The sequence below is a fragment of the Tachyglossus aculeatus genome, chromosome 8 (assembly GCF_015852505.1).
Source record: "Tachyglossus aculeatus isolate mTacAcu1 chromosome 8, mTacAcu1.pri, whole genome shotgun sequence".
Classification (NCBI taxonomy): domain Eukaryota; kingdom Metazoa; phylum Chordata; class Mammalia; order Monotremata; family Tachyglossidae; genus Tachyglossus; species Tachyglossus aculeatus.
This window is the reverse complement of record NC_052073.1, coordinates 27148974-27167693: the sequence shown is the minus strand read 5'-3', so window position 1 is coordinate 27167693 and position 18720 is coordinate 27148974. Positions and strand designations below refer to the sequence as shown.

At 44.3% G+C, this 18720-nt stretch overlaps 1 non-coding gene across 1 annotated transcript; it reads left to right on the top strand.

Annotated features, from left to right (window-relative positions):
- Positions 1-3527: 3527 nt before the first annotated feature.
- LOC119931863 lies at positions 3528-3665 on the top strand. Its single transcript, XR_005452170.1, has one exon. It is a non-coding gene; the product is annotated as a small nucleolar RNA SNORA7 (small nucleolar RNA).
- Positions 3666-18720: the final 15055 nt, after the last annotated feature.

The window sequence follows — 18720 nt, the reverse complement described above, 5'->3', positions numbered from 1 at the left end:
CAACAAATAGAGACAGAGAACTTGAAAATGAATTTCTTGGACTGGAAACATTGCCAAAGTTGTGCCATGTCCAGATATAGCATTAAGCAGAAGTGAAAAAGTGCCACATCGGGATATTTTCTGTTTTTGGGGGGTTTTTTTGAGTACTGGAAAAGTTTCATACTCAGTCTTTGATTGTAAGGTCGACCAAAGACAAAGGAAACATCTACCTGGATGAACAGAAAATCTTCCGGAGTTGTCAGATCTTATACCAACGTGCACACACTCACTCACTTTCTCCCCGCCTAAGATACAGTGATAAGTGTCAGAAGAAAGGCTGTTGCAAAATAATTTAAAATCTCAAGCAGGTCTTCTGTTCCTCCCCATTTCCTCCAGCCAAGATGATTCTCCTGACTGGCCTCAGGGGTGTGGTGGTGTGTGGGGCAAATACATCTGCTCAAGGGCTTCATCTCCAACACCTGCCATGTGACCTTGGACAAGTCATTTAATTTCTCTGAGCCTCAGTTTCTTCATCTGTAAAATGGGGATTCCATACCTCTTCTCCAGCCTCCTTTTTTTAATAATATGTATTAATAATAATAATGATGGCATTTGTTAAGCACTTACTATGTGCAAAGTACTGTTCTAAGCCCTGAGGAGGATACACAGTGAGCAGGTTGTCCCATGTGGGGCTCACAGTCTTAATCCCCATTTTCCAGATGACGTAACTGAGGCACAGAGAAGTTAAATGACTTGCTCATAGTCACAAAGCTGACAATTGGCAGAGCAGGGATTTGAACTCATGACCTCTGACTCCCAAACTCATGCTTTTCCCACTGAGCCACGCTGCTTCTCAATTTATTAAATGCTTATTATGTGCCTAGCACTGTACTAAGCCCTGGGATAGATACAAACAAATCAAGTTGGACACAGTCTCTGTTCCACACAGGCCTCACAGTCTTAATCTCTGTTTCACAGATGAGGAAACTGAGGCCCAGAGAAGTGATGTGACTTGCCCAAGGCCACACAGCAGATGTGTCAGTGCCAGGATTAGAACCCAGGTTCTAAGCACCCAGGCCAGGGTGCTTAGACAGAGTATCCTGTGTGGAACAGAGACTGTGTCCCATCTGATTATCTTGCATCTCTCTTAGTGCTTAGTATGGTGCTTGGTTCATGGTATAAGAAATGCTTAACAACTGCTACAGTTTATTCTTCTTCCCACCACAACCTGCTACAAAGGATAGGAGGCAGGGAGCAGTCCTGGAGAGGGTGAAAATACATATTGCTGTAGGGATTCCATACTAAAGCAGACCCAGGGGCTAGGTTTTTGGGTTTTTCTGGTAAACACCTGGGTGATTCCCTTTAACTTCAATTGTCAGGAAGTTTCAGGACACTGAACTTTTCCTCCAGCTTGAAATAACCAGAGGGAATGAGACAGTATGGAGCCAAGACATAATAATAATAATAATAATAATGGTATTTGTTAAGCACTTACTATGTGCAGAGCACTGTTCTAAGCTCTGGGGAGGTTACAAGGTGATCAGGTTGTCCCGGGGGGGAATCACAGTTTTAATCCCGATTTTACAGATGAGCAAACTGAGGCACAGAGTAGTTAAGTGACTTGCCCAAAGTCACATAGCTGACAGTTGGCAGAGCTGGGATTTGAACTCATGACCTCTGACTCCAAAGCCCAGGCTCTTTCCACTGAGCCATGCTGCTTCTCTGTCTCCGTCAGGAGACATCATCTCTGTCAGGAACTTTCTTTAGTAGTAGTAACTCATTCAATCGTATTTATTGAGCACTTACTGTGTGCAGAGCACTGTACTAAGCGCTTGGGAAGTACAAGTTGGCAACATATAGAGACGGTCCCTACCCAACAGTGGGCTCACAGTCTGCCTTTACTGTGTGCAGGGCACTGTAGTAAATGCTGGGAGAGGATCCACGGCCTTGAATGTCTCTCATCAGTCCAATCTACATGTCTGGGTTGGATTTCACCTTTCCTGTTCCAGATCGCAGGGCAGCCATAACATAGACCTGACTGTATATCCAGAAATTTACAAACACACGGAACATTTAAAGTCTTCTTCCCCAAACATCTGCTGGTCTCCAAATGAATAGCCAGCGGAGCAGTTCATTCCCTGATTGACTGAGGCCCCTTGCCTATATGCCCACTGAAGAAGGCATCCTGTTTCAGATTAGACCTCCTCTAATTGGCAGTGATTGCCGTGCTGGCATATGTTTCTTTGACTTTGGCTTTTGGGATCTCTGCTTTCTGTTACTGTGTCTGCTGCCAGAGGTCGCTGAAACTGGCAGGTTGCTAATGATGAGAGTAAATGTCAGATGGTAATGTCACAGCCCAGTTTAGGGGAGCAGAGGAGGGTGTCTGGCAAGGTAGATGAGGGGCGGGGAAGAGGGAGGGGTCCGGAAAGGCCGCGGCTCCCTAGGAAAGAGGGTCCCCAAGCACAGAGGGGCTCCTAAATTAGGGGGTGTTCCAGCTGGTTGCAATTCCAAGCGCTTAGTACAGTGCTCTGCACACAGTAAGCGCTCAATAAATAAGACTGAATGAATTCCAGCCTCCAGGAAGTGAGGCACATCATCATAATTATTATTACTATTAATCATTATTGGTGTGAAGTGCTTACCGTGCTTCAAACACCATCCTAAATGCTGGGTTAGATACAAAATAATCAGGCTGGACACAGTCCAACCACATGGGGAGCCCAATTTAACTAGGAGGTAGAACAGGTAGTGAATCCCTATTTTACAGTTGAGGAAACTGAGGCATGGAGAAGGGAAGTGATTTGTTCATGGCCACACAGCAGGCAAACGGCAGAGACAAGTTGAGAAGCAGCATGGCCTAGTGGAAATACCCCAGATCTGGGACTCAAAAGACCTGGGTTCTAATCCCGGTTCCTCCACTTGTTTGCTGTGTGACCTTGACCAAGTCACTTAACTTCTTCATGCCTCAGTTTCTTCATCTGTAAAATGGGTATTAAGATTGGGAGCTCCACGTGGGACAGGGACTATGAGAAGCAGCGTGGCTCAATGGAAAGAGCACGGGCTTTGGAGTCAGAGGGTCATGGGTTCAAATCCCGGCTCCGTCAACTGTCAGCTGTGTGACTTTGGGCAAGTCACTTAACTTCTCTGTGCCTCTGTTACCTCATCAGTAAAATGGGGATGAAGACTGTGAGCCCCCCGTGGGACAGCCTGATCACCTTGTAACCTCCCCAGCGCTTAGAACAGTGCTTTGCACATAGTAAGTGCTTAATAAATGCCATCATTATTATTATTATTATCAACCCCGATTATCTTGCTCCTAAATCAGTGCTTAATACATTATCTGTTCAGTGTAAATGCTAAACAAATACTACAATTATTATCATTACTATCATCATTATCATCATTATTATAACCTAGGTCCTCTGACTCTCAGGCCTGGGCTTTTTCCACTAGATCCTAGATCACACTGCTTCCCGTGGGACATCGGTCCATCAATCAGTGGTATTTATTGAACTCTTGCCGTATGTAGAGCACTGTACTAAACTCTTGGCCTCTCAGGGTCACATCTGGAGGGTTTCCAGTACTCTACCAGTCTCGGCGATGGGAGAGAGAGTCAAGCAGAGGGCTGTCCATTCCATTCTTAGCTTGGGCAGTGGCTAGTGAGTGGAAGGCAATTTGCTACAAGTCAAAACTCCCCTGTGCTGGGCAGCAGTGGCCTGGGAGAGACTTGAGGGTGGAGACTCGAGTTGACTGTGTGGACGGCAGCAGTGGTAAACCACGTCTATATTTTTACCAAGAAAACTCTGTGGATACACTACCAGATCAATTGCAAATGGAGAGTGGGGCATTCTAGGAGTGACGTGTCCGTGGTGCCGCTATAGGTCGGAAAAGACTCAATGGCATAAGACAAGATAAGACTAAGACGGCATAAGGTAAGATAAGACTCTTTGGAGAGTTGGTAGACAAGATCCCTGCCTTGAAGGGGCTTACAATCTAGTGAGGTAGGAGCTTACATTCTAGCATCCCTCAGACCATAGGTGCCTGGAGGAAGGAAAAGGCTAGGAGAGCCATTCTGGAAGATGATTATGATAATAATAAAACAACAGCAATAATCATAATAGTATTTGTTTGGGTTTTTGATGGCATTTATTAAGCTCTTACTGTGTGCAAAGCACTATTCTAAGCGCTGGGGAGGTTACAAGGTGATCAGGCTGTCCCACTGGGGGCTCACAGTCTTAATCCCCATTTTACAGATGAGGTAACTGAGGCACAGAGAAGTTGAGTGACTTGCCCCAAGTCACACAGCTGACAGTTGGCAGAGGTGGGATTTGAACCCATGACCTCTGACTCCAAAGCCCATGCTCTTTCCACTGAGCCACGCTGCTTCTGCTGTTAAGCACTTACTATTTGCCAAGCCCTGTACTAAGTACTGGGCTAGAGTCACTTGTCTGCTGAGTGACCTTGGGCAAGTCCCTTTACTTCTCTGTGCCTCAGTTACCTCATCTGTAAAATGGGGATTGAGACTGTGAGCCCCTCGTGGGACAGGGACTTTGCTTGTATCTGACATTTACTCTATCCAACCTGATTTGCTTCTATTCACCCTAGCATTTAGCTGGCACATAGTAAGCGCTTAACAAATACCACAATTCTTCTTATTATTTTATAAGATCATCAGGTCCTACATGGGGCTCACAGTCTAAATAGGAGGGAGAATAGATATTGAATCGCTGTTTAACAGATGAGGGAAAGTGACTTATCCACGGTCACACAGCAGATGAGTGTCAGAGCTGCTATTGGAAACTTGGTCATCTGATTCCCAGGCTCTTTGCCGTAGGCCACAGTGCCATATCCCTAGGAGTGAAGCCAGTAAATCTGGCGGCAGAAGAAAGTCCAGTTGTCCTCTGAGGGGCCAACAATCAGTCCAGGGACAGAGGTTTGACTCACCTGGGATGGAGACTTGAGAAGCAGCATGGCCTAGTGGCTAGACCACAGCCCTGGGAGTCAGAAGAACCTGTGTTCTAACCCCACCTCTGAAACTTGTCTGCTGTGCGACCCTGGGCAAGTCACTTCAATTCTCTGTGACTCAGTTACTTCACCTGTAAAATGGGGCTAAGACGGTGAGCCCCATGTAGGACCTGAACCAAGTCCAACTCTATTAACTTGCATCTACCCCCAGGACTTAGTACAGTGCCTGGAACGTAGTAAGTGCTTAACAACTACCATTAAAAAAAAGAAAGGGGGAGGATTAAAGCCTCTTTGGATCTTTCTGATCCTATTTGACTGTCAACTGCAGGCTTTTCTTAAGCCTCAATCTTGCCTCTGCCTACGTTTTGAATCTCCCCTTGGAAAAAGCGTGGGCCTTGAGAATCAGAGGACCTGGGTTCTAAATTTGGCTCCGCAATTTGCCTGATGTGTATTCTTGGGTAAATCGCTTCACTTCTCTGGGTCTCAGTTTCCTCATCTATAAAATTCGTTCATTCATTCAATCGTATTTATTGAGCGCTTACTCTGTGCAGAGCACTGTACTAAGCGCTTGGGAAGTCCAAGTTGGCAACATATAGAGACGGTCCTTACCCAACAGCGGGCTCACGGTCTAGAAGGGAATTGTGTTATTGTTTTGATTGTTCTCTCTCCCACTTGGACAGTGAGCCCATGTGGGACAGGGAGTGTGTCAAACCAGATGATCTTGTACCTCCCCCACGGTTTAATTCAGTGTTTGCCACATAGTAAGTGTTTAACAAATACCACGATTATTTGCAGCCTTTCCTCTCCTCTTCCACCCATCCTTTTGCTCTCTCCTCTGCTTCCCCAATTTCATCTCTCCTCTTCTAAATGTTCCAAAATAAAAGTTCTCCCCAGCACTTGACACTCCAAGGAGGAAGGAATTTACAGTAAGTGCTCAATAAATACGATTGAATGAATGAATGAATGAGGAATATAAGAATAATATGACTCCCTTATTCATCGCATCCTTTTGTCATGTGTCTTTGTGGATCCTGCGTGTAATACATTGGATTCCATTTTGTACATCTGTGTTGCTCTCAAAGACATGGGTTGAGGCGGTCTCCAGTTTGAACAAGGGAGTCTATTCCAACAGACAGCTACATGAACACTTTGCAATGGAATTCACCTAAATGGAATTCGACACCCTGTTTCCAAGGTAGTAAGTCACAAAGCTTGATTTAGAATGCAGATAGTTTAAAAGTAGCTGGAGAGGCACAATCCATCTTCTTTGGTCCCTGGAAGAAGAGAAGGTTCTTCTGAGACTGCCAGGATATGATTTCTATATTCTGAGGCAAGTATTTTGTTCATTATTCCCTTCTTTTACGGATCACTATGAGCATTGCTATTAGTAATAAAAATGTGTAAGTACCAGTGGTGCACAAAGGATTGATTTAGAATGCAGAATTAGATATGGGATTTCATCTTTTCCATGGGACTTGAAAGACTCAGCAGAGAGCGGGGAGGTGACCAGGCACCTCACAGGCTACTTTGACCTATTCACTCTTCTGAAGCAGCATGGCTCAGTGGAAAGAGCATGGGCTTTGGAGTTAAAGGTCATGGGTTTGAATCTCAGCTCTGCCAGTTGTCAGCTGTGTAACTTTGGACAAGTCATTTAACTTCTCTGTGCCTCAGTTACCTCATCTGTAAAATGAGGATGAAGACTGTGAGCCCCCTGTGGGACAACCTGATCACCTTGTAACCTCCCCAGCACTTAGAACAGTGCTTTGCACATAGTAAGTGCTTAACAAATATTATTATTATTATTATTATTATTATTATTATTATTATTATTATTATTATTATTATTACTGGCCAAATCCTTCATGACCGCCACATGCAATCTCAACTTCTGCCCTGTCCTCTCCCTTGTCTGTCTGTCTGTCCCTTGAAGGTCTAATCCTGCTTACAGGGTCCTTCTTCTCCATTCCAATGAGGCTAATCTTCATGGACCAACCATTTTGCCATCCCTCTGACACTGTATGTCACCTTCTGTGCATCCACCCTGTCGCCTACTTACAACAGCCTCCTTCACCTTCAATCAGTGGTATTTACTGAGCACTGTGTGCTGAGCATTGTACTAAGCACCTGGGATAATACTGTATAACAGAAATGGTAGATATGTTCCCTTCCCACGGTTAGTTTTGAGTCTAGAGGGGGAGAGAATAATAAAATTAAATACATTACAGATAGTCAATCGTATTTACTGAGTGCTTACTGTATACAGGGCACTGTACTAAGTGCTTGGAAGAGTATGATATACTATGTCCTTCTGGACACCTATGGATAATATAATGCATCCATAAGTGCTGTGGGGCTGAGGGAGGCATGCATAAAGGGAGCAAATCCAAATGCATCTGGCAATTCCATTAAGAAGAGCATTGCCTCCAGGAAGACTGCCTCAACCCAGACAAATGAGCAGGTTCACTTCCTCTTCTCCCTACAGTCTCTCTCCCTGTTTTCCTCAGTCCCCTTCCCTCCATTGTCAAGACTCCCTTGGGGGAAAGCAAGTGACACTTGGCCTTTTTCTTGGCCAGATGCTTTGATATTATTTTCCCCCCAGTAGGAAATGACAAGCTGGCTAAAGGCCACCGGTCTGAGACCACTTGGCTGGATTGTCCCTGCAGCCTCAGGGGGCCTCTCCGCCCCCTCACTCCTGAGGTGAGAGATTCAGAACCCGGGCTGGGAATTTGACCAGCACTTCACACTGCAGAACAGCTCAGATGATCTCAGACCTGGCCTTACTTGCATCAGTTTTTATTTTTTTTTGAGAAAGGAATTAGCCAGGATGAATGCTCCTGCATTGCTTGAGTCTCTGCTCCATTTAAAGCTGCTCTTCCCCTTTTTCTATTTCTAAGATATCCACACCTCAAAGGGAGAGGCTTTCATTTCCCTCTTTCCCTAGTCCTCCTGGGCCTTCTTAATAAAATCACAAGAGAAAAGGTACATCACATTGCATTCAGTTGTATTGTACTTTCCCAAGTGCTTAGGACAGAGCTCTGCACACAATAAGCTCCTAACCAGAGTCCCTGGGGTACATTTCCCAGCTCTTCATAGTTCAGCCCATTAAAATAAGGGTGGTAGAGGGCAAGAGTGAGAAGCAGCATGGCTTAGTGGAAAGAGCACGGGCTTGGGAGTCAGAGGTCATGGGTTCTAATCTCGGCTCCGCCACTTGTCTGCTGTGTGTCCTTGGGAAAGTCACTTAACTTCTCTGTGCCTCAATTACCTCATCTGGAAAATGGGGATTAAGACTGTGAGCCTCAAGTGGGACAACCTGATTACCTTGTATTTATCCCAGTGCTTAGGACAGTGCCTGGCACATAGTAAGTACTTAACAAATACCATTATTATCATTATTATTATTATTATTATTATTATTTTTATTATTGTTATTAGATTGGACACCAGGGTGCCTGTGGTCATGTTTGGGTGTCTTAGGGTGAAAATCTGTTCACAGCCAGTCTTGTTATCCATTCCCCAGGTTTATTGTTGCATTATACTCTCCCAAGTGCTTAGTACAGTGCTCTACACACAGTAAGCACTCAAGAAATATGATTGAATGAATGACCAGGAAGGAGCACAAGAGGATCCATTTTGAAAAAAAAAAGAGTGCTTTTCTTCCAAATTGCTCAGTTTTCTACCTCCCAATGGTCACTAGGAAAATCTTTCCCACACTCCCAGATTCCTGGTGAGGGTGAAAACTGTTTAGACTGCAAATTACCTCTGTTGTTGGAACTAGGCTATGCCCTTGCTGTCCAGATTCCCAGGACTCTGCCAAGGCTGATTCACACAATATCTGTGGTAGTGATTTGTGGAGCTACATAATATTTACGACTTTTTAAAGCATTTACTATGTCCTAAGCATTGGAGTGGATGCAAGCTTATCAGATTGGACACAGAATTTATCCTACAGTGTCTCTCTCTTTCTCTCTCACACATACACACACACACACACTCAATCCCTCTCTTTTCTTTCTCTCTCACTCTCTTTCTCGACCCCATTTTATAGATGAGGAAATGGGAAGCCCAGAGAAGTTAAGTGACTCACCCAAGGTCACACAAGTAGGCCCCGGGCAGATCTGGGACTCAAATTCTGATTTCCTGTTTCCCAGTCCTATGCTCAATAATAATAATAATCATAATGATATTTGTTAAGCGCTTACTGTGTGCCAAGCACTGTTCTTAGAGCTAAGCTAAGCTGCCACCAATTTTTTTTTCTATTCAAATTGGGGTTGGAAGCACAAACTGACTTCCTCTAGGTCAGGATTGATCTGCTGAGGAGTGATAGTGAACTTTGTTCAAGTGTCTCCAGAATTCTCTAGTCCTCCCAGCACCCTGTTGCGAATGAGATGGAGAGGGAGGAGAGATCACATATACAACCAAGACAAACAGAGATACCTTTGTGCTGATTTTCTATCATGAAGTAGAATCTTGATCACCATCTCTGTGGTGAAGCGGACATTTCCCAACCCAACTAGCATTTTCTCTCTGATCAGGAGACAATATATTTTCTTTTTAACCATGATGCTGGGTGACAAGTACGATCAGGCCTGTCAGGTTACATCAAGTCAGCCCTGCTTCAATGCTAATAAGTTGTAATCAAGTCATTTGTCTCAGCCAGCATGTCACATTCAACACCAAATCACGCAACACTGGAAGACCCATATGAGCTTTTATTTAATGGTAAGCAGGATTCACATCATCGACGAAGACTTTGCTTGCCAAAAAACATCCTTCATGTTCTATGACTAATCTATCTAAGCTTTCAGGATCAATCTCTAGTTGGCAGGGAACATATAACCTCCTATAAGGGTGTGTGTGTGTGTGCCTAGTCACGTGTTGGGGGATATTATATATCACGAGGAGAAAAGCGATATGAGAATGAATTATTACTACCTCTTTTCCGTGCCTAATTAACTTGCACTTTAAAATACTACTGCATAATGTCGGCCCAATTACTTTAAACCTAAGTTGGCACTTTAAATCCCGCATAAAACGAGATGAAACCTAAAACCAGTAGCCCTAGTATTAATCTGTTTGTGATTCACAGGAGATGAGGAGATTCCAGCCAAACGGCTGGCTTTGGGCAGAAAACTTGGAAATGGTCAAAGATAAGGTTTGGGGGGCGGTCAGAGCTGGGTTTGGGGAAGGTCAGGACAATAGTTTCAGGCCAATGCCTCCAGGCTCAATCTGTTAAATGGGAGGCCACCACGGTGGTATTTGTTAAGCACTTACTATGGGCCAAGCACTGTATTAAGCACTAGGGTGGATACGTGATAAGCAGATTGGACACAGTCTCTCTCCCACATGGGGCTTGCAGTTTACTGGTATTTGTTAAGCACTTACTACGGGCCAAGCACTGTATTAAGCACTAGGGTGGATACGTGATAAGCAGATTGGACACAGTCTCTGTCCCACGTGGGGCTTGCTGTTTACTGGGGAGGGCAAACAGAACTCAACATGTCCGAGACAGAGCTCCTTATCTTCCCTCCCAAACCCTGTCCTCTCCCTAACTTTCCCATCAATGTGGACAGCACAACCATCCTTTCTTGTCTCACAAGCCCATAACCATGGTGTCATCTTTGACTCTGTTCTCTCATTCATCCCACATACCCAATCTGTCACCCAATCCTGCTGGTCTCGTCTTCACAACATCGCCAAGATCCACCCTTTCTATTCCATCCAAACTGCTACCACGTTGGTATAGTCACTCATCCTGACCTGACTGGATAACTGCATCAGCCTCTTTTCTGACCTTCCAACCTCCTGCCTCTCTCCACTTCAGTCCATACTTCACTCTGCTGCCAGGATTATCTTTCTGCAGAAACATTCAGGGCATGTCATCCCCCTCCTCAAAAATCTCCAGTGGTTGCCTATCAACCTCCGTATCAAGCTCCTCACTACTGGCTTCAAAGCTTTCCATCACCTGGCCCCTTCTTACCTCACCTCACTTCTCGCCTTCTACATCCCAGCCGACACACTCCACTCCTCTGGTGCTAACCTTCTCACCTTGCCGCAATCTCGCCTGTCCCACCGTGGACCCTGGCCCATGCCCTACCTCTGGCCTGCAATGCCCTCCCTCTTCAAATCCACCAAACACTCTTCCACCTACAAAGACCTACTGAAGGCTCACCTCCTCCAAGAGGCCTTCCCTGACTAAGCCCCCCTTTTCCTCAGCTCCTGCTCTCTTCCACTTCATCTCGACTCCCTCCCTTTTCCTGTACCCCTCCTCTTCCCACCCCACAGCACTTATGTATATATCTATAATTCTATTTATTTATATTGATGTCTGTTTACTTGTTTTGATGTCTGTCTTCCCCTTTCTAAACCGTAAGTGTGGGCAGAGATTGTCTTTATTGCTGAATTGAAACTTTCCAAGCACTTAGTACAGTGCTCTGCACACAGTAAGTGCCCAATAAATATGATTGAATGAATGAATGAATGAATGGATGAACAGGTAATTCACCCCCATTTTATAGTTGGGGATACAGAGGCACAGAGAAGTTAAGTGACCTGCTCAAGGTCAGAGAGCAGGCCCAGTGCTTAGAATAGTGCTTTACACATAGTAAGCACTTAATAAATGCCATTATTATTAAATGGTGGAATTGGGATTAGAACCCAGGTCCCAGGCTCTTGCTTTTCCCACTAACCCTGTCCCTTAAATAGTCCATCTCCTCTTGCAAACAAAAACATGGCCTCAGGAAGGGGACCACCTCTACAGAACCAGAGGACTTCTGAGAGAATTAGGGCAAAATAGCACAACTAAGAACAGTTCAGTGATCTTAGCCAGAAACCTCCAATCCCACAGAGAGGCCTGTTAGACCAGTGTAGGAATTCCAGTAGAACAGCCCTAGATCCATTGAACCATCTACCAGAAAACTGCCTCCTGATCCAGTCACCATCTACTGGTATCAGTCAGTCAAATTTATTGAGCTCTCTTTGTTTTATTTATTTATTTTTAATGGTATTTATTAAGCACTTACTATGTGCCAGGAACTGTACTAAGTGCTGTGGGAAAGATACAAGATAATCAGGTTAGACACAGCCCGTGTCCCACATGGGCCTCACTGTTTTGATCCCCATTTTGCAGATGAGGCAACTGAGGCACTGAGAAATTAAGTGACTTACCTAGGGTCATACAGCAGACAAGTGGTGGAGCAGAATTAGAACCCAAGTCTTATGACTCCCAGATCCATGCTATTTCCACTAGGCCATGCTTAGAGAAGCAGCGTGGCTCAGTGGAAAGAGCCCAGGCTTTGGAGTCAGAGGTCATGGGTTCTAATCCTGACTCCGCCAATTGTCAGCTGTGTGACTTTGGGCAAGTCACTTAACCTCTCTGGGCCTCAGTTCCCTCATCTCTAAAATGGGGATTAAGACTGTGAGCCCCCCGTGGGACAACCTGATCACCTTGTAACTTCCCCAGCACTTAGAACAGTGTTATGCACATAGTAAGCGCTTTATAAATGCCATCATTATTATTATTATGATTATTATTCTAGGCTGTTGTTCATTGAGCTCGTTGCTGCTCTTGGACAGTACAATAATAATAAAATAATACTAGCTTGGCTTCATCTAGCACTTTTTTTTCCACCAAGCAAAGTATTTTCACATCAGTGATCTCTTTTCTTCTTACAAAACCCCTGTGAAGTAGAGAAGGGCCGACTTTACTAGGCTGAAAGGCAGTTTGGTCTAGTGGGAAAAGTATGAGTTTCAGAGTCAAAACACTGGAATTCTAGTCCTAACTCTGCCCCTGCCCTACTGTGTGTCAAGCACTGTAATAAATGTTGGGAGAGAATACACATTGGGAAATAAGATGTGGACCCGTCCCTCAGGTCTCTGTCCCATCTGCTGTGTAACTTTGGACAAATAATAATAATAATGGCATTTATTAAGCACTTACTATGTGCAAAGCACTGTTCTAAGTGCTGGGGAGGTTACATAGTGATCAGGTTGTCCCACTGGGGGCTCACAGTCTTAATCCCCATTTGACAGATGAGGGAACTGAGGCCCAGAGAAGTGAAGTGACTTGCCCATAGTCACACAGCTGACAATTGGTGGAGCTGGGATTTGAACCCATGACCTCTGACTCCAAAGCCCGGGCTCATTCCAGTGAGCCACCCTGCTTCTCTGTAACCTCTGTAATCACTTAACCTCTCTGGGCCTCAGCCTCCCAATCTATAAAATGAGGTAAAAATACCCGCCCTCACACTTAGATCGTGAACCCCCTCTGGTCTAATTACCCTGTAACTACTCAAACTTTCAGCAAATAATAAATGCTTAGTGAATAGCATACTTTTTTTTTTATTATTAGAGGAGCAGCATGGTCTAGTAGAAAGAGAATGGACCTTGGAGTCAAAGACCCTGAGTTCTAATTCCAGCTCTACCACGTGCCTGATGCGTGACCTTGGACAAGTCATTTAACTTCACTGTGCTTCCATTCCCTCATCTGTAAAATGGGGATTCAACTCCTCCTCCCCAATCTACTTAGATTGTGAACATTGTGTGAGATGACTGTGTCTAGCCTGATTATCCTGTATTATAATAATAATAATAATAATGGCATTTATTAAGCGCTTACTATGTGCAAAGCACTGTTCTAAGCACTGGGGAGGTTACAAAGTGATCAGGTTGTCCCACGGGGGGCTCACAGTCTTAATCCCCATTTTACAGATGAGGTAACAGAGGCACAGAGAAGTTAAGTGACTAGCCCAAAGTCACACAGCTGACAATTGACGGAGCCAGGATTAGAACCCATGACCTCTCACTCCAAAGCCTGGGCTCTTTCCACTGAGCCACGCTGCTTCTCTTCCCCAGAGCCTAGAACAGTGCTTGATATTTATTAAGCCCATTGCTATCATTATTATTATACCCTCTTCATAGATGAAGACAATGTAGCCTAAAAGATGGTCAGTGGTCGAGCTGGGGGTTGAACGCACGTCTCCAAGATCTAGGTCCCTTCTATTATACCACCCCACCTCTTCCTTCTCATCAGAGCTAATTTAGTAAATGTCATCTCAATCAATATATTGACCAATCAGTTGTATTTATTCAGTGCTTATTTTGTGCCGAGCACTGGACTAAGCACATGGAAGAGTATGATGCAATTTTGGGAAGCACCGTGGTCTAGTGGAAAGAGCACAGACCTGGGATTCAGAGGAACTGGGTTTGAATCCTGGCTCCACCACTTGTCTGATGGGTGACCTTGGGCACGTCACTTAACTTCATCATCATCAATCGTATTTATTGAGCACTTACTATGTGCAGAGCACTGTACTAAGCGCTTGGGAAGTACAGATTAACTTCCCTATGCTTTAGTTTTCTTATCAATAAAATAAGATTAAACCTGTGAGAACTATGTGGGAGGGACTGTGTCCAACCTGATTTCCTTGAATCTACCCCAGCAGTTAGTTCAGTGCCTGGTTATCATCATCATCATCAATCATATTTATTGAGCGCTTACTGTGTGCAGAGCACTGTACTAAGCGCTTGGGAAGTACAAGTTGGCAACATATAGAGACAGTCCCTACCCAACAGTGGGCTCACAGTCTAAAAGGGGGAGACAGAGAACAAAACCAAGCATACTAACAAAATAAAATAAATAGAATAGATATGTACAAGTAAAATAAATAGAGTAATAAATATGTACAAACATATATGGTTAGTATTTTGATATTCGTTAAGTGCTTACTACTGGCACTGTACTAAGAGCTGAGGTGGATACAGTCCTTGTCCCAAATGGGACTCACAGTCCTCTCAATCCCAGTTTTACAGATGAGGTAACCGAGGCACAGAAAAGTTAGGTGACTTGTCCAAGGTCACACAGCAGACAAGTGGCACATCTCACTGCTAGCTAATGGGATTTTTGCGATATCACGTGTCCCTGCTCAGAATCCTTCCTTGTCAGATCCTTATTCTGCCCACCCAGTTGTAAAAGTTAAAAAAAAATCAATGATCCCCCCCCAAAAAAAAATTCCTCCAGAGGGGCTAGTTAAGGCAATATGGCCTCTTTTTTACATCTTGAATCAGGAAGAGAGAAACTTTTCTAAGGTCATATTTTTATTGTATCTGTTAAACACTTACTATGTGCCAGGCACTGTACTAAGCACTGGGGCTGATACAACCAGGTTGGGCACAGCCCATGTCCCACATGGGGCTCATTTTACAGATGAGATAACTGAGGCACAGAGAAATTGAATGACAAGCCCAAGGTCTTACAGCAGACAAGTGGCAGAGCCAGGATTAGAATCCACATCCTTGATGATTCCTGCTCTATTCATTAGACCGCGTTGCTTCCCTGACATTGAATCATGGCAAATCTGGGCTCTACCCCTCAATTCTCCTGTTTCCTGGCATGGTTCTTGTTGCGGGCAGAGAATATTTCCGTTTATTGTTATAGTGTACTCTCCCAAATCCTTAGTACAGTGCTGTGCAGACAGTAAGTGCTCAATAAATGCACTTAAATGAGTTAGCTTTTATTAAAATAGGCTGTGTTTCCATAATCCCAATAAATTGGTGTGTAGCTGCCTATTATTCTCTAAATTGTGAGCTCGTTATGGGCAGTGAATGTGTCTAAGAATTCTGTTGTGTTCTTCCAAACCCTTAGGATAGTGCTCTGCACAAAGTAAGTGCAGTGTGGCTCAATGGAAAGAGCACGGGCTTGGAAGTCAGAGGTCATGGGTTCAAATCCCTGCTCTTCCAGATGTCAGCTGTGTGACTTTGGGCAAGTCACTTCACTTCTCTGTGCCTCAGTTACCTCATCTGTAAAGTGGGGATGAAGACTCTAAGCCCACGTGGGACAATCTAATCACCTTGTATCCTCCCCATTGCAAGAACAGTGCTTTGCACATAGTAAGTGCTTAACAAATGCTATCATTATTATTATTATTCAATAAATACCATGATTGATTGACTGATTGATAGTACCAACTTTAGTACACAGTCACGGGTGGCCCAAAAATAAAAGTTCCACTAAGTCACCTCGGCAGCCATCTAAGTAGAATTCCCACTGAAGGGAGCAGAAGCTCAAAGGGAGAAATCTACTATCTCCTGGGTTGGAAAAATGATCAGACCCCAGAAAATTGAACACATGGTGCTTTCAGGGGCAAACCGAAGGAAACATTGATGTTTACCCCGATTACATTTTGTAAGCAGACACAGCCTTCTCAGTACAGTGAGACTACTCGGATTTGTTGTGCAGGTCTTGTCTGAGACCCCGATGGGCTGACACCGACTGAAACCATCTGGGCTTTATAACCCAATTTGTCCTTTAAAGATTACCCAAACTGTTACAGCTCTTTTTTTAAAAAAAAACCTTTGATATTTTTCATTAGTGTATACAGTTCAGTATGCAAGCAAATTAAGTATAACTTAATTTAATTTACACTTAACGACAGCATTTTTTCCCGTTAATGAAATGGTTATTTGTTATTAGGAAAATATTTATGGAAGTGGAATTGGGTGATCTTTCACATCACTATCCAACTTCATTAAAAATGTTTTTAATTTCAATTTGCATCCAATTAAGATTCATTAAGCACTTTATTAAGTCTAAATTAAATCCCAACAGAAACACGAAGTTTGTCAAGGGAAAGACATGCCTTTTAACTACAGTACCATCAATACGACACTGCCACTGGAGAGCTTCTGGGTAAATAATAATAATAATAATCATGACAGTTATTAAGCGCTTACTATGTGCAAAGCACTGTTCTAAGCGCTGGGGAGGTTACAAGGTGATCAGGTTGCCAACTTGGACTTCCCAAGTGCTTAGTACAGTGCTCCGCACACAGTAAGCGCTCAATAAATGCGATTGAATGAATGAATGAATGAATCAGGTTGTCCCACGAAGTGGGGGGGGGTGCTCATAGTCTTAATCCCCATTTTACAGATGAGGGAACTGAGGCCCAGAGAAGTTAAGTGACTTGCCCAAAGTCACACAGCTGATAACTGGCGGAGCTAGAATTTGAACCCATGACCTCTGACTCCAAAGCCCGTGCTCTTTCCACTGAGCCACGCTGCTTCTTTAAGTGTAGCCTGTTTCACAGTCACTGTCTTGCTGATGCTTCTTGTCCCTTTGTGAGGTGGAACTATCACATGAAGAAAGGTAAAAGCAAATCATGTTGTGGGGAAATGATTTTTGAAAGAAAAAAAAAAAAAAGGTTGTTTAGCAACAGGAAACCAGAAGGAGAAGCAGCTGCAGTAAAGGAGGAAGAATGATAGAAAATGCCAATTTTAAATGTTGGTTTTATATTAAAATCAGAAAGGGGGGCAAGGTGGATCTGAGAATTGGGAGTGAATCGAGAGGGACAATTTCCGGACACCGGAACCCGCTACCATCTGATAGCTGATGGGTGAAATGCTCTGATATGCAGAAATGCCCCTCCAGGAGGCTTTTAAAACAGGAGTAGCCCACCTGATACCCGGACACGCTAAATTTGGCCTTCCCTGCCAACATCTTCCCTGACCCATTCACTTAGGAGAACTGTGGTACAGTGCAACCTTGGAATGCTCTGGAATCCAAGAAACCAGAGTAGAGAAACACGACTTCCCCCAGGAATGCTTTTTAGGCACCTGGCCCCCCGGCCTCCATCCCCTGGCTGAAGCTTGAGGGTAGTCAGCCAGGTTGAGCATGTAGTCCTTGTCTGAGCTATTTATCAAGTGCTTACTCTATGCAAAGCACTGGGCTGATTGCTGGGGTACAAAGAAAATCAAGTCAGGCACATACGGCTTGGAGTCTAAAAGGAAAAGAGAGACAAGTGTCTTCTCTCCATTTTACAGATGAGGAGCTGAAGCCCAGAGAAATGACTTTCTCGAGGTCTCACAGGAAGTCAGTGACAGAGGTGAGACTAGAATCCGGGTTTCCCGTATCCCCATCTCATGTCTTTCTTCTAGACCCCACTACTTGCCTGCTGCCCTTGTTAGTATGTTTGGTTTTGTTCTCTGTCTCCCCCTTTTAGACTGTGAGCCCACTGCTGGGTAGGGACTGTCTCTATATGTTGCCAACTTGTACTTCCCAAGCGCTTAGTACAGTGCTCTGCACACAGTAAGCGCTCAATAAATACGATTGATGATGATTGATGATGCCCTTCTACTGGGGAGGCAAGATGGGGGCTGAATAGTGTTTTGATTGCCGGCCCCAAGAGGAATCAACTCTTCTTTAGAAAAAATAAAAATAAATAGCAAAAACAACAACAAAGAATTCATCAATTGTATTTATTGAGCACTTACTGTAGGACTAGCCCTGTACTAAGCGTTTGGGAGAGTACAATATAACAATAAACAGGCACATTCCCTGCCACAATGAGCTGCAGCAGCATGGCATTGTGGATAGAGCATGGGCTTGGGAGTCAGAAGGTCATAGGTTCTAATCCCCGCTCCATCACGGGTCTGCTGTGTGACCTTGGGCAAGTCACTTCATTTCTGTGGTCCTCAGTTCCCTCATCTGGAAAGTGGGGATTGAGACTGTGAGCCCACCAGGGACAGGGACTGTGTCCAAACTGATTATCTTGTATCTGCCCCAGCACTTAGTACAGTGCCTGGCACGTAGTAAATGCCTAACAAGTGCCATAATTATTATTATTGTTAATAGCACAGACATTTCCAGCTCTTATTTCAAAGAGAGATTGTAAAGCAGCTTTCCTCATCCAATTATTTAGAGATTGGTTGGGAACCTTTCACTGGAGCCCAAGTGGATGTGGATTTTAGATTGAGAGCATACTGTCTGGCACGTGCTTCTTGACT